The sequence below is a fragment of the Salvia splendens genome, chromosome 21 (genome assembly GCF_004379255.2).
Source record: "Salvia splendens isolate huo1 chromosome 21, SspV2, whole genome shotgun sequence".
NCBI lineage: Eukaryota > Viridiplantae > Streptophyta > Magnoliopsida > Lamiales > Lamiaceae > Salvia > Salvia splendens.
The window spans coordinates 24,834,491-24,846,618 of NC_056052.1; the positions used below are offsets into that span (position 1 = coordinate 24,834,491).

General features: G+C 44.1%; 1 non-coding gene across 1 annotated transcript; it reads left to right on the forward strand.

The window, feature by feature from the left end:
- The first annotated feature begins 1,869 nt into the window (after window positions 1-1,869).
- LOC121785624 lies at window positions 1,870-1,976 on the forward strand. The gene has a single exon (XR_006047009.1). It is a non-coding gene; the product is annotated as a small nucleolar RNA R71 (small nucleolar RNA).
- The last annotated feature ends 10,152 nt before the right edge of the window (window positions 1,977-12,128 follow it).

The window sequence follows — 12,128 nt, forward strand, 5'->3', positions numbered from 1 at the left end:
GAGCAACACATCTTGTCAAAAATGCACTTGTCGAGGACATCAACTCTAAAACACGCTTTTGCATCACTAGGATGCTTCATCGCTTTCTCAACATTAATGGTCACTTGCTCACCATTAATTCTGAACGTGACTGAGTTGTCCTTTGCTCCAAGCAACACATCTCCCGTGGCGAGAAATGGTCTACCAAACAGAATTGGTACCTCTTTGTCCTCGGGCATGTCCAAGACTATGAAGTCAACGGGGATGATAAATTTGTCGACTTTGACCAAGACATCCTCTACTATTCCAGTGGGCTTCACGATGGAATGATCAGCCAACTGTAGAGCAATGTCGATGGGCTCCATTCTGTTCTCCAGTCCAATGGCACGTGCAGTTTTCAATGCCATCAGTGAGATCCCCGATCCTTGATCTAATAAGCATTTCGTGAAGATTGTGTTACCGATCTCACAAGGAATCACACAACTTCCCGGATCCCTCTTCTTCATTGGCATCATTCCCGAAATCAGTTGTGAGCAATTCATGCTCAAGGCCACTATCCCCTCATCTTGAAGTTTCTCCTTATTTGCCATCATGTCCTTGAAAAACTTGGAGAACTTGGGGAAATTAGTGAAGAGGTCCACCAATGATACATCCACATTCACTTTCCGGATCACGTTCATCATCCACTCAAAGCTTTTCTCTTTTGGAGCCCTCTTCTTCCTCTTTGGTGGATATGGTGGAGGAGGAATGTGATCGGGGAAGTTGAACTTGCTTTTCGGATCTAGTGCTGGACTTGTCGTCATCTGTCTCTTTGATTCCATCTCTATTCTTTCCTTTCCTTTCTTTTCTGCTAAAAACCTCTCACTTACCTCGGATTCTACACCATGTTCCTTGCTGCCGGATGCAGCCTGTTCTTGACCATGTTGGGCGCCATGCACCAACGCGGGACTTCCCTTACATGCCTCATCCGCCCCTGCGTGCGAGGAATGCAAGCCTAACATCTCATCCGCCCCTGCGTGTGAGATGCCGGAAGTACCTTGGCCGTCCATTAATGGTGTAGAATCCAACTCACGACCACTTCTCAACGTCACTACCTTACACTGTTCATTGCCTCTCGGGTTGGGTACAGTATTACTTGGGATAGTGTTAGGAATCCTCGTATGTGATGCCGTAGCCAGCTGTCCAATCTGAGTCTCGAGATTTCTCATAGTAGCCTCCATCTGCCCAAACTTTTCCACTGTTTTGTCCTTGAAATTTTCGTTCTCCTTTTGACTCTTAGACATAAAAGAGAGAATCTGTCCCAACTGATCTTCGACTGATGGCTTCTTCTCATAACCCGGGGGTTGAGTATTGTTCCTCCATTGATTACCCGAGTTGTTGCTAGGACCAGCTTGATTCCATCCCGTTTGTTGAGGCCTCCAATTTTGCTGATTGTTATATTGGTTGCCTTGATTGAACCCTTGGCGATTGTTGCCAATATAGTTCACATCCTCCACGGGAGGTCCTTGAAGACTTGGGCACTGATCAGTATGATGCCCGCCTTGGCACAACCCGCATCTCATCACCGTCACAGCTTGGGGTTGAGGAGTCAGTTGAAGAGATTTAACTGCCTTTGTCATCGACGACATTTGAGTGCTAATGTCCGCCAGTTGAGCCTCAATTGCGGTCACTCTTTCCGCATCCTTTGTAGCACCAAATGTATCTCCTGCTCTATCAGCCCCTCGCCTTGGATTGTGCCAATTCCGTTGATTGTTGGCCAGCCTTTGAAACAAAGCCCTCACCTCCTCGTGAGTTAGATCATCTAGGTTCCCATTCGAACCTGCAGTCACCAATCCTGTGCCTTCACTGTTGAGTCCCTTGTAGAATTTCAAAAGGTCATGCCCCGGAGCTAGTCCGTGACTTGGGCATTTCCTTATCAATTCCGTGAATCTCTTCCATGCTTCCGCGAAGGACTCGTCATACTTCTGTCGGAAAGAGGTGATCTCCTCTCTCAACTTCTCAATCTTCATAGGAGAATTGTATTCCAAGAGGAACAACGTCTTCAACTCTTGGAACGTTGCTATGTTGTAGCCCGGGAGTGAGTCATACCACGCTCTTGCGTTCTCCCTCAACGAGAACGGAAATAGGGCCCTCTTGATTCGATGATGCTCCACATTTGGAGGTCTATGAGAATTTGTCAGCTCATAAAAGGCATTGAGATGGCTCACCGGATCTTCCTCATCTCGTCCATGGAAAAGATTTCCTCCATTCACCAAACTAATGTAGTGAGGTGGAATGTTGACATTGTCATTTGCGTAGGCAAACTCCCCCGGGTGCTCAATTCCCGACCTAAGAGTGTCGCCAAACCTCACCACGGGTGGTGGAATCTCATTGTTCTCAGCCATTGATTCACCGTCTGAATCCTGATCCCTTTCTTCACCAAAGAGTCGATTACTCCTGAATGGACTCGAATAGTCCGGGAAGATCTCAAACTCTGACCCTCTAACCTTACTTCTTCTTTGATAACAAAGTAGTCCAAACGGTGGTGTACCTTGTGACCGTGTGTGCATTCACTGTTTTTTTTTTTTTTTTTTTTAAACCTGCGCAACAGAAAATACACCAAGCACAAACACACTATATTTCCTATTACCGAAAGCGAGACCTCTCGACAACTTCGGGGTAAGTCCTATAAAAAGTGTGTGCTTAAGTGAAACTAACTACCTAACTAGAATTAAGAAAATGTCACCTAGAAAATATACTCCTTCGTCTTCAAGTCCAGACGTGGTAGATAGCTATCACCTCCAAAGAAAACGAAATGAGTACCTACAAAATAAAAAGAAAGATCAAATAAAACACAGAACACAAACTAGAAATTAAACAATCTATTGCCTTCCCCGGCAACGGCGCCAAAACTTGATGTGTAATTTTAGGTCCTTCACAACAATATAATTTATCACTCAAGTTCAATTAATTAACCCAAAAATTACTACTTCGCTGCAAGATTACAGGGTCGTGTGTAGTAAATTAAGGTGTCGATCCACAGGGAAGGAAAGATTATTTAATTCTAAAACTTGGAAAACTCATACTAAGAGATATTTTGATTTGAAGATTTTTGATTTCTAGATTATGCAAAAACAAATAGGCAAACTAAAACAAGTAAGACGAATGAAGAGAAGGACATGTTACTCCAAACACTCATGGATAAAACGGTGATTTATTCTAATATCAAACTCTATCTTATGAATCACGGGACTATGAAATCAATTCTCGATGCTAGCACTGAACATGCTTGTCAAACAATAGTTTAAGAATAGTTGAACACATATTCTATAAACTAATTTTCATTAATCTAAGGATCCTACGGAAGCGCGAGACTCAAAGATCAACTACTATAAGCTCAAGAAATCCATTATCAAATTATCATTTGAACAAATCTAATTGATAATTCATTACCACAATGATCCATCTTATTCAAAGTTAAAGAGACATTTGAATAAGAAAAAGTATCTACTATAAATGATGCACCAAAAGTAATAGATTTAAACAATGAAATTGCGATAATGACGATCATAAGATAAAGAAGAACATAGAATAAATCACTCGAACAAATTATCCGATTATATGTTTGGAGCAACACAATATTCTTAGCCTAACATAATCAAACTAAGAACAAAGATAATGGAGATGAAAATCCTTGAAACCATGGAGCTTGAAGATGATGACTTGGCTTTTGATAATTCTTTTTTCCTAGCTAAACACGTCACTTCCACTCCAATTCTCACCAATTTGTTTCTCCCCAACTCAATCTCAATTTCCAAGACAAATCCTCTCCAGATCCGTCTCCTTTCCCTCTCTCCCCTCTGTCACTGCCCTTCCTTTTGCAGCCTTTTCCTTGGGAAAAGAAAAAACTGCAGTATAAACTGCTAATTTGCAGTTCGCTCATCAGCCCGGCCGGGTTGAATTTTTGGGCATAAAATTAACCCGGCCGGGTGACATAAATTCGACCCCTCCTGGATTTCTCATGCCTCGCGAAAATCACCCGGCCGGGTTGAATTATTGGGCATTAAATTGACCCGGCCGGGTGGCCACTTTTGAGAGCTTTCTGCACAGATTTTCACCCTCCGAGCTTCCTTCTTTGTCTCACCATTTACTCCTCTTCCTACACCATAAAACACACTTTTGCAAGCATCAAACTATATAAATCATGTAAAGTTATGAGAATAACAATGTAAATTTGATTCACATCAACAGCTAGTTAAGAAATGTACGAAATGCCAAATCCATGCAAATATCCCAAGGATGCCGCAGACTGATCTATGTGCTATGCAAAGCCCTTGGCCTTTTATGCAATGGGGCATAGACATAGTAGGACCACTACCACAAGCTCCCCGGCAAATGAAATTCTTGATCGTTGCCGTGGATTACTTCACAAAGTGGGTGGAGGCTGAACCATTAGCTACGATAACAAGCTCAAAGGCATTAGATTTTGTCTGGAAGAACATAGTTTGCCGATTTGGCATACCCCATATCCTCATTTCAGATAATGGGACTCAGTTTACTGACAAAACATTCAAGAATTGGTGCCAAGAGTTGAATATTCAACAGCGGTTCACTTCAGTCTCTCACCCACAAGCAAACGGACAAACGGAAGTAACAAACCGTACTTTGGTGAAAGGATTAAAAGCTCGGTTAGAACAAGCCAAAGGACAATGGGTAGAAAATCTTCCTCAAGTCCTATGGTCTTACCGAACTACACCAAAAACCTCCAACGGTGAAACTCCGTACAGTCTAGTGTACGGCACTGAAGTCGTAATTCCGGTTGAGATCGGCATACCCAGCCCCCGAACCCTTAATTTCTCAACAGAACTGAATGACGACGGGCTGAGAGCCGAACTAGATCTTGCCGAAGAAAGAAGAGAATTGGCCTTCATAAAAGAAGCCAAGTACAAGGAGCAAGTAACCCGGTATTATAACCAAAGGGTGAAAAAGCTGCAGTTTCAAGTGGGAGATCTCGTATTGAGAAACAATGAAGTAAGCCGAGCAGAAAAGCTGGGCAAACTTGAACCCACATGGGAAGGTCCGTATCGGGTGTCAGAAGTCCTGGGAAAAGGGTCTTATAAATTGACTCACATGTCAGGAGAACAAGTACCCCGAACATGGCATATTTCCAACCTCAAGAAGTTCTATTTGTAAGAGACAAGGTCCGGTCAGTCTCGTGTCTAGTTCGGTCCTAGGGGTATGTGCTTTCATATTTGTATTGTTCTTTATACTTGTCGTTTTTTTTAAAAGATTAAAATCTTTTTCGTCCTTTTTATTTGTCTCTCTATGTGCGTTTTGTCTCTCTATGTGCGTTTTGTCTCTTATAAATGTTACTGAGGTATATTGTTCTTTAAAGGCTGATCCCCTTTTTAGATCAATTATTAAAGACAATTGTGAGTCCAAGCTTCTAAGGAAGATACAAGACTCCACAATTCAGCTTAAGAAACAAGCAATTCGTTTGAAACGAACTGCAATAAGCCGAAAACCACTTCGGTTAACTAGGGAAAGTCCAATCCAAGCGATAAAACTCGCCAAATAAGGACACAAACTAAGTCCGGTCAAAGAAGAGTTTACTTCATAAGACCGAGGACGAGTACAGGGAAAGTCCAATCCAAGCGATAAAACTCGCCAAATAAGGATACTAACTCAGTCCGGTCAAAGAAGAGTTTACTTCATAAGACCGAGGACGAGTACAATAAATGAAATAAAAAATCGCTGAACTGTAAATACGCAGTGATAGAAGCGAAATGAAAAAATTTCATTTACTAAGTCTTGTTGGGCATACAATTCCGCTGCCCTACGAGAATGCGTTACACCATTACAAATGACTACTCTACTGTCTACGGTTGCTAAAGTTGAGCCACCTATCCAAAAAGTCCTCATGATGCTGAGTTCGGGCGTTCCGAGCAGTTGAAGAATCAGTAGGTGGACGAGATGCTCTGATCGACCTACCGCCTCTTCTCTGAGTCCGGGAAGTTCTAGCACCTCGGCGGCGAAGAGTCTCTTCACGAAGCATTCGCTGATCTTGCTCACTCATATTCACCACTCCTCTACGAACTTCAGGGCGTTCTTGTCTTGACGTTTCCGGTTGCTCCTGAGTCCGTTGCTGACTTGGAGTACGTTCTTGTCTTGACGTTTCCGGTTGCTCCTGAGTCCGGTGCTGATTTGGAGTAGAAGTTTGAGTAAGTGGATCCGAGGTTTGAGTTGGAGCGTGAGCGTCTGTTAGCGGGAAACGGCTAAGGAATCTCTCGATCGCGGGACGCCGGGAAAGAATGATGTCGTACAGGGAAGCCAAGCGCCGCAATGATTTCACAACTTGTTGGCAAGCCGAGCTCTCCAGCACATTGTTCTTCCGGAGTACATGAAGCTTCTCCCACAGTTCATCAACTTGATTCTGAACTTCGGATATAGTCATTCCCCCGCGCCCGCTGATGAAGTCTTCATATGCAGTCCTATCAGCGATGACAGTATTCAGCTCGGCCTCTAGATCTCTCCTTATGGACTCTAAGTCCTTATTGTTGGACTCCAGCTCCACTAAACGAGCCAAGAGTTCATCATACTTCATCTGGTCATCTATAGCTTTTTTCTCAGCTTCATTTAAAGCCGAAGAGTATAGCCGCTTCCAGTGAAGTACCTCCAGCTCCTTAGAGTAAAGAATACGAAGCAGCTATGTCAGTTCGGCATTTCAGTTTACCGAGCAGGCAGTAAACCACAATAGGAGTAAAAGAGATTAAGAAAAGCTATAAAGAAGACACGAGTGTAGAAAGGAGAATTTTTTCATTCAAAGAAAAAATTTACACAAGGAGGGCTTCAAGGCCATTTTACAAATAGAAAGAAAGAAACTAAACTAAGAGAAGGGAGACGAAATCATACTTCGCCAGTTTCGTCTCCGGCTTCTCTGTGGGTTTCAGCTTCTTTCTCCTTGTCTACCTCGGTCTCAGCCTCGGCCTCCCTACTCCCTCCCTCCTGCTCGGCGCCCCCATCGCCGGTCTGCTGATCCTCCTGCTCGGTCTCCCGGCCGGCCTCATTTTCCTGCTCACCCTCTTTGAAAATTGAAGCGGGTGAAACAGGCCCCAAGGAGGCAAAGATGGCCTCCATGTTCTCGTCACGGTCAGCGCGGCAATTACGGACTCGTTCAGCAGAAAGCAGGACCGATGAAGACGCAAGCTCCTCAAGGAGCGGCAGACTCTGGAGGCGCGCTGCAATCTCTCGGCCATACAGCGGCAAAACGACTCCGGGTTCCTGCTCAGCGTTATCGGTCATCAATTTCAGCAGATCGCCGATAAGGGCCGAAAATTGATTGCTCAAAAAGAGTTTCTCCGTGTAAACACGGAGAGCCTCCCCCTGAGCAACCACAGCAGCAGCCTCCCTCTGTTTCGACTGCTCTCTCTGGATGATGAGCTGGTTTTTGGCACGCTGGGCTTCATCCTGAGCCGAGATCCTAGCGGCCCTTGCCTCCTCAAAGTCTGCCCGAGCATGTTCGGCCTGGTGACGAGCAGCATTCAAATTCCTCTGCATCTCATCATAATCGCTGGACGCTTTAGAGAGTTCAACTGTGACGAGCTTGCAGAGCATATTGTTCCTCTGAAAATGGAAAAAGGAAAAAAGTCAACAGAGGGGCCACAAAAAATATAGGAAAGAAGCAAAACCAGAAAATCAAGAAGGAAATTCACCTCCACAAAGTCCTTTGGCCATAAAAAGGGCTCAGAGATATGTTCCGAAGTGGCCGCAACCGCTCCGGATCCACAACCCCCCAGGACAATGTCTCTCTGTGGCGCTTTTGGGGGTTTCTGAGTCTTCGCCTTCCCCTTTGCCGAAGTCGATTCCGGCTTTTTTGGATCCGAAGACTGACTCGAAGAGGTCTTCTGCCTCTTCGGATTCTTCTCGGCATCAGACGCCGAGCTGGTGGCTCTCTGTTTCTCCGGCTCCTTGGATTCGGAGGATTTGCGACCTAGCCTGCTTAGCATGTTCACTGCCAAAAAGCGAGAAAACAAAGTTAGTTTTCGCCGCTAAAGCAGTAAAGCATAAAAAAGAAATCCTCACCCTCAGTCTCTTCGTCCGAAGACGAGGAATCGAACACGAAGTCACCCTTGACGAGCTCAGATTCCGAATACTGTTTCCTAATCATGGAAATCTTATTGAGCTCGCCCTCGAGCTCGTCCAACGGTTCTACCCGAGGATGAGGAATTACGGACTTCGGCCCTCTCCAGGAAAAGTCCGGAGCCGCTGTCCTATTGTAAAAAAAGAAACGATTTTGCCACTTCGGCCATTTGGTTTTACAGAATGCTCTGAAGGGCTGTAAAGGGATCAAGTAAAACCAGGATCCCTTTCTCTTAAACTGAAAGAAATTAAGGATTGCCCTCAGAGACAGATCCTTTTCTAGTCTACGCAGCTCGGCAGCAAAGGCCGATAAGTGCCTCCAAGAATTTGGAGTCACCTGACCTAAAGGAAGTTGAAAAAAATCAAGAAGCTCTGCAAAGGCAGGGGGAAGAGGGAAACGAAGCCCGCATTCTAAGCAGGCTTCGTAAACGGTGGCATAACCCTCCGGCGGCGAGTTAGCCCTATGAATGTCGTCGGGAATCACCACTAACCCCCCAGGAAGAAAATATTTTCCGTGTAAGGATATCACAGTATCCTTACTCAAAATGCTGTGGAAATATTCTACCGTCTTCTCCCCGGACCTTTTCCGGCCAGAAGACCCCTTACCCCCCTTCCTACCACTACCTGATTCAGAAACAGATTCAGAAGAAGAAGACATGATTCTTACTCTTTGATGGTCGAAAGTCTCTGAAGAAATTCTTGAAGAAGCGGAAGAAAATTTTACGAAAAAGAGAGAGAATACAGAAGAAATAATCGCAAAAGTATTCCAATGATGAAGAGAGGAAATATTTATCAGATTCGCAAAGGCATTTCAAATTCGTCGCACCGTTTCAAATCCCACTTTTTCTGGATTCTCTGGCCGGATTTGCTGTCACATTTAATGCAGACACGTGCAGAGCACGTCCCCTGACGTCAGCCTCCCCCTTACACTTATCCGAAATGCCGAAGTGATTCACTTCGCTTTTCGGGGGGGGGTGGTGATGGGATACGAACTAAACAACTAAACAATAAGTGCGAGCCCGATAGCAGTGACGGCCCATCAGCCCAAAACCCAAGAAAGAGTATCAGTTCGGCACAACCAAAGAGTTCGGTCACAGCCTATAGCTCGGTAAAAGAAAGAGTATCAGTTCGGCACAACCAAAGAGTTCGGTCACAGCCTATAGCTCGGTGGTGATGGGATACGAACTAAACAACTAAACAATAAGTGCGAGCCCGATAGCAGTGACGGCCCATCAGCCCAAAACCCAAGAAAGAGTATCAGTTCGGCACAACCAAAGAGTTCGGTCACAGCCTATAGCTCGGTAAAAGAAAGAGTATTAGTTCGGCACAACCAAAGAGTTCGGTCACAGCCTATAGCTCGGTAAAAGCCGACCAATCGAGCTCAACTCTCAGATCGGCAAAAGCTGATCGGCAAAGTTCAGCAGTTCGGTCTCAGTATTCGACCGAACAAGGAGATAGTGGACCCATGCAGGATCTCCACGACCTCCATTACACCCACGATCTATTTAGTGGTATTAAGCAGTTATCAACCCCACTACCAGGGCTGCAAACCACGATCTTAGTTCGAATGTATAAATAGAACTTAGATCAGATAGACCAGAGTTAAGCTCTCTAGATCCTGAATCTTATAGCAAATCAGTATTGTAATCTGTAAGCGAGACCAAGCAATACAAATTTGCCCTCTCTTCTTCCCGTGGACGTAGATTTACCTCAGTAAATCGAACCACGTAATTTTCCGTGTTGTGATCGTTTATTACTTGCATTTATTCCCATCAAAAATTCGCGACATCATCAATGTGTTTGACGGCTCTTACACATCCACAATTCCAAATATTAAAACTCAACTAAACTATCAATTTTCCATCACAACTTGATAATTCAGACAGCTCTAGAAAACCTTTGTGCAACCTCAACAATATCAAAATGACAAAATCTATGCTAGAAAAAAGTCAGAAAAATCAAGCAGACAGAGTACTTGACACATAGTACTAGCATTTCATTCCCTCTTGATGCATTTATACACAATTTTATGAAGATCCGAGAGAATTCTTATACCACCAAATGTTGTTTTTACCTTCATTTTTCTTATTCCCCGTTAACTCAAGACCCCGACCTAACGGATGAAAGATCAACGTCTTATCAACTAAATTGCACATCACCATTACACCACCAAAGTTTGTTCCATTAACAATCCCCCCTCCCAAGATAATAATGTAGTGCTTCAAAATTTGACATTAAGTGCTGTGTTATTACATCCCCACCAAATTAATACTTGGAATAGACTATTGATATGTTTTCCTCCTGTCAATTCAAATATGAAGACCGATCAGTCACAACTCACAACAAAGTAAGTGAACTAAATTAGAATCCTCTCCTCTTCCCACACATTTACATCTTTCGCCTATTCCTTACACTCCTCATAACTTTTGAATCCCTATTTAAGTATATCTATCCTCTCTATTCATTTAAAAAAAAACACAATGGCTTTCATAACGAAGCTCCTCGCTGCTCTAGCAGCATCACCCCTCCGCGGTCTCGGCAAGAGAAGTGAAGTGGGGTCCGAGCCTAGCAGCTCGCCTCAAGTTTGCAGAAGAGGGGCCTAGCACCTGCTGGGAAGCGTTATCGGAGCTTCAGTCTTGCGGGGGAGAAGTGATGTTCTTCCTCAATGGACAGACCGCGCTTGGAGCTAACCGCTGCAGCGCCATAAGAGTGATCGAGCATCAGTGCTGGCCCTCGATGTTCGAAACACTCGGCATAACTACTCAAGAAGGCTATTAGAAATGGGCAACTCACCCCTTAAAAGACCTCATAAGGGGAGGGTTATCCACACTTATATAGATTAGATGGTGAAGATGGGATCTTCACCAAGAAGATGTGGGACAGAATTTAAAGAATTTAACACGCCCCCTCACGTGTGGGCCGGAAGATTAGATGGGATCTTCATAAGATTAGATGGGATCTTCACCAAGAAGATGTGAGACAGAATTTAGAGAATTTAACACGCCCCCTCACGTGTGGGCCGGAAAGGACATCGGTCTTCCACTCGTGAGGTAGATAAGAGATAAAGAGAAAACCATCATCGACTTGGGCCCACCCTGATACCATATTAGAAATGAGCCACTCACCCCTTAAAAGGCCTCATAAGGGGAGGGTTATTCACACTTATATAGAAGAGATAAGATCATCACCAAGCCAATGTGGGACAAGATATTAGAATTTTAACACGTTAAATTCTCTAAATTCTGTCCCACATCTTCTTGGTGAAGATCCCATCTAATCTATATAAGTGTGGATAACTCTCCCCCTTATGAGGTCTTTTAAGGGGTGAGTGGCTCATTTCTAATATGGTATCAGAGCGGACCCAAGTCGATGATGGATTATATCTCTTCTCTTGCCTACTCACGTGATGGAAGTCCGATGTGTCATTCCGGCCCACACGTGAGGGGGGCGTGTTAAAATTCTAATATCTTGTCCCACATCGGCTTGGTGATGATCCTATCTCTTCTATATAAGTGTGGATAACCCTCCCCTTATAAGGCCTTTTAAGGGGTGAGTGGTCCATTTCTAATAAAGGCAACCTTCTCCGCGGCTACTGCGACGCTGCCACCAATGCGGCCGGTGGCACCTAGGGCTGGCAATTTTCGACACGACACGATAATCTGACACGAATCCGCACGAAATTATTGGGTTGGGGTCAAGTCTTATTGGATCCGTGTCCCTATCGGGTTGACCCATTAAGAACTCGATAATTTCGGGTTGGGTTCGGGTCGGATACGGGTAACCCATTAAGAAATAATATTATTATTTTTATTATTATTTATAAAAATATATATTACTTTAATTTTTTAATTTCTTATAAATTAGGTTTAAATAGTATAAAACAAATTTTAATTGTGTAAATTAGGTTAAAAATTAAGGTTTAATCGTGTAATATTAGGTTTTAATCGTGTAATATCAGGTTCGGGTTGTTATCGTGTCGTGTCAACCCATATTATATCGTGTCGATAACGGGTTCGTGTCGGGTGCGGATC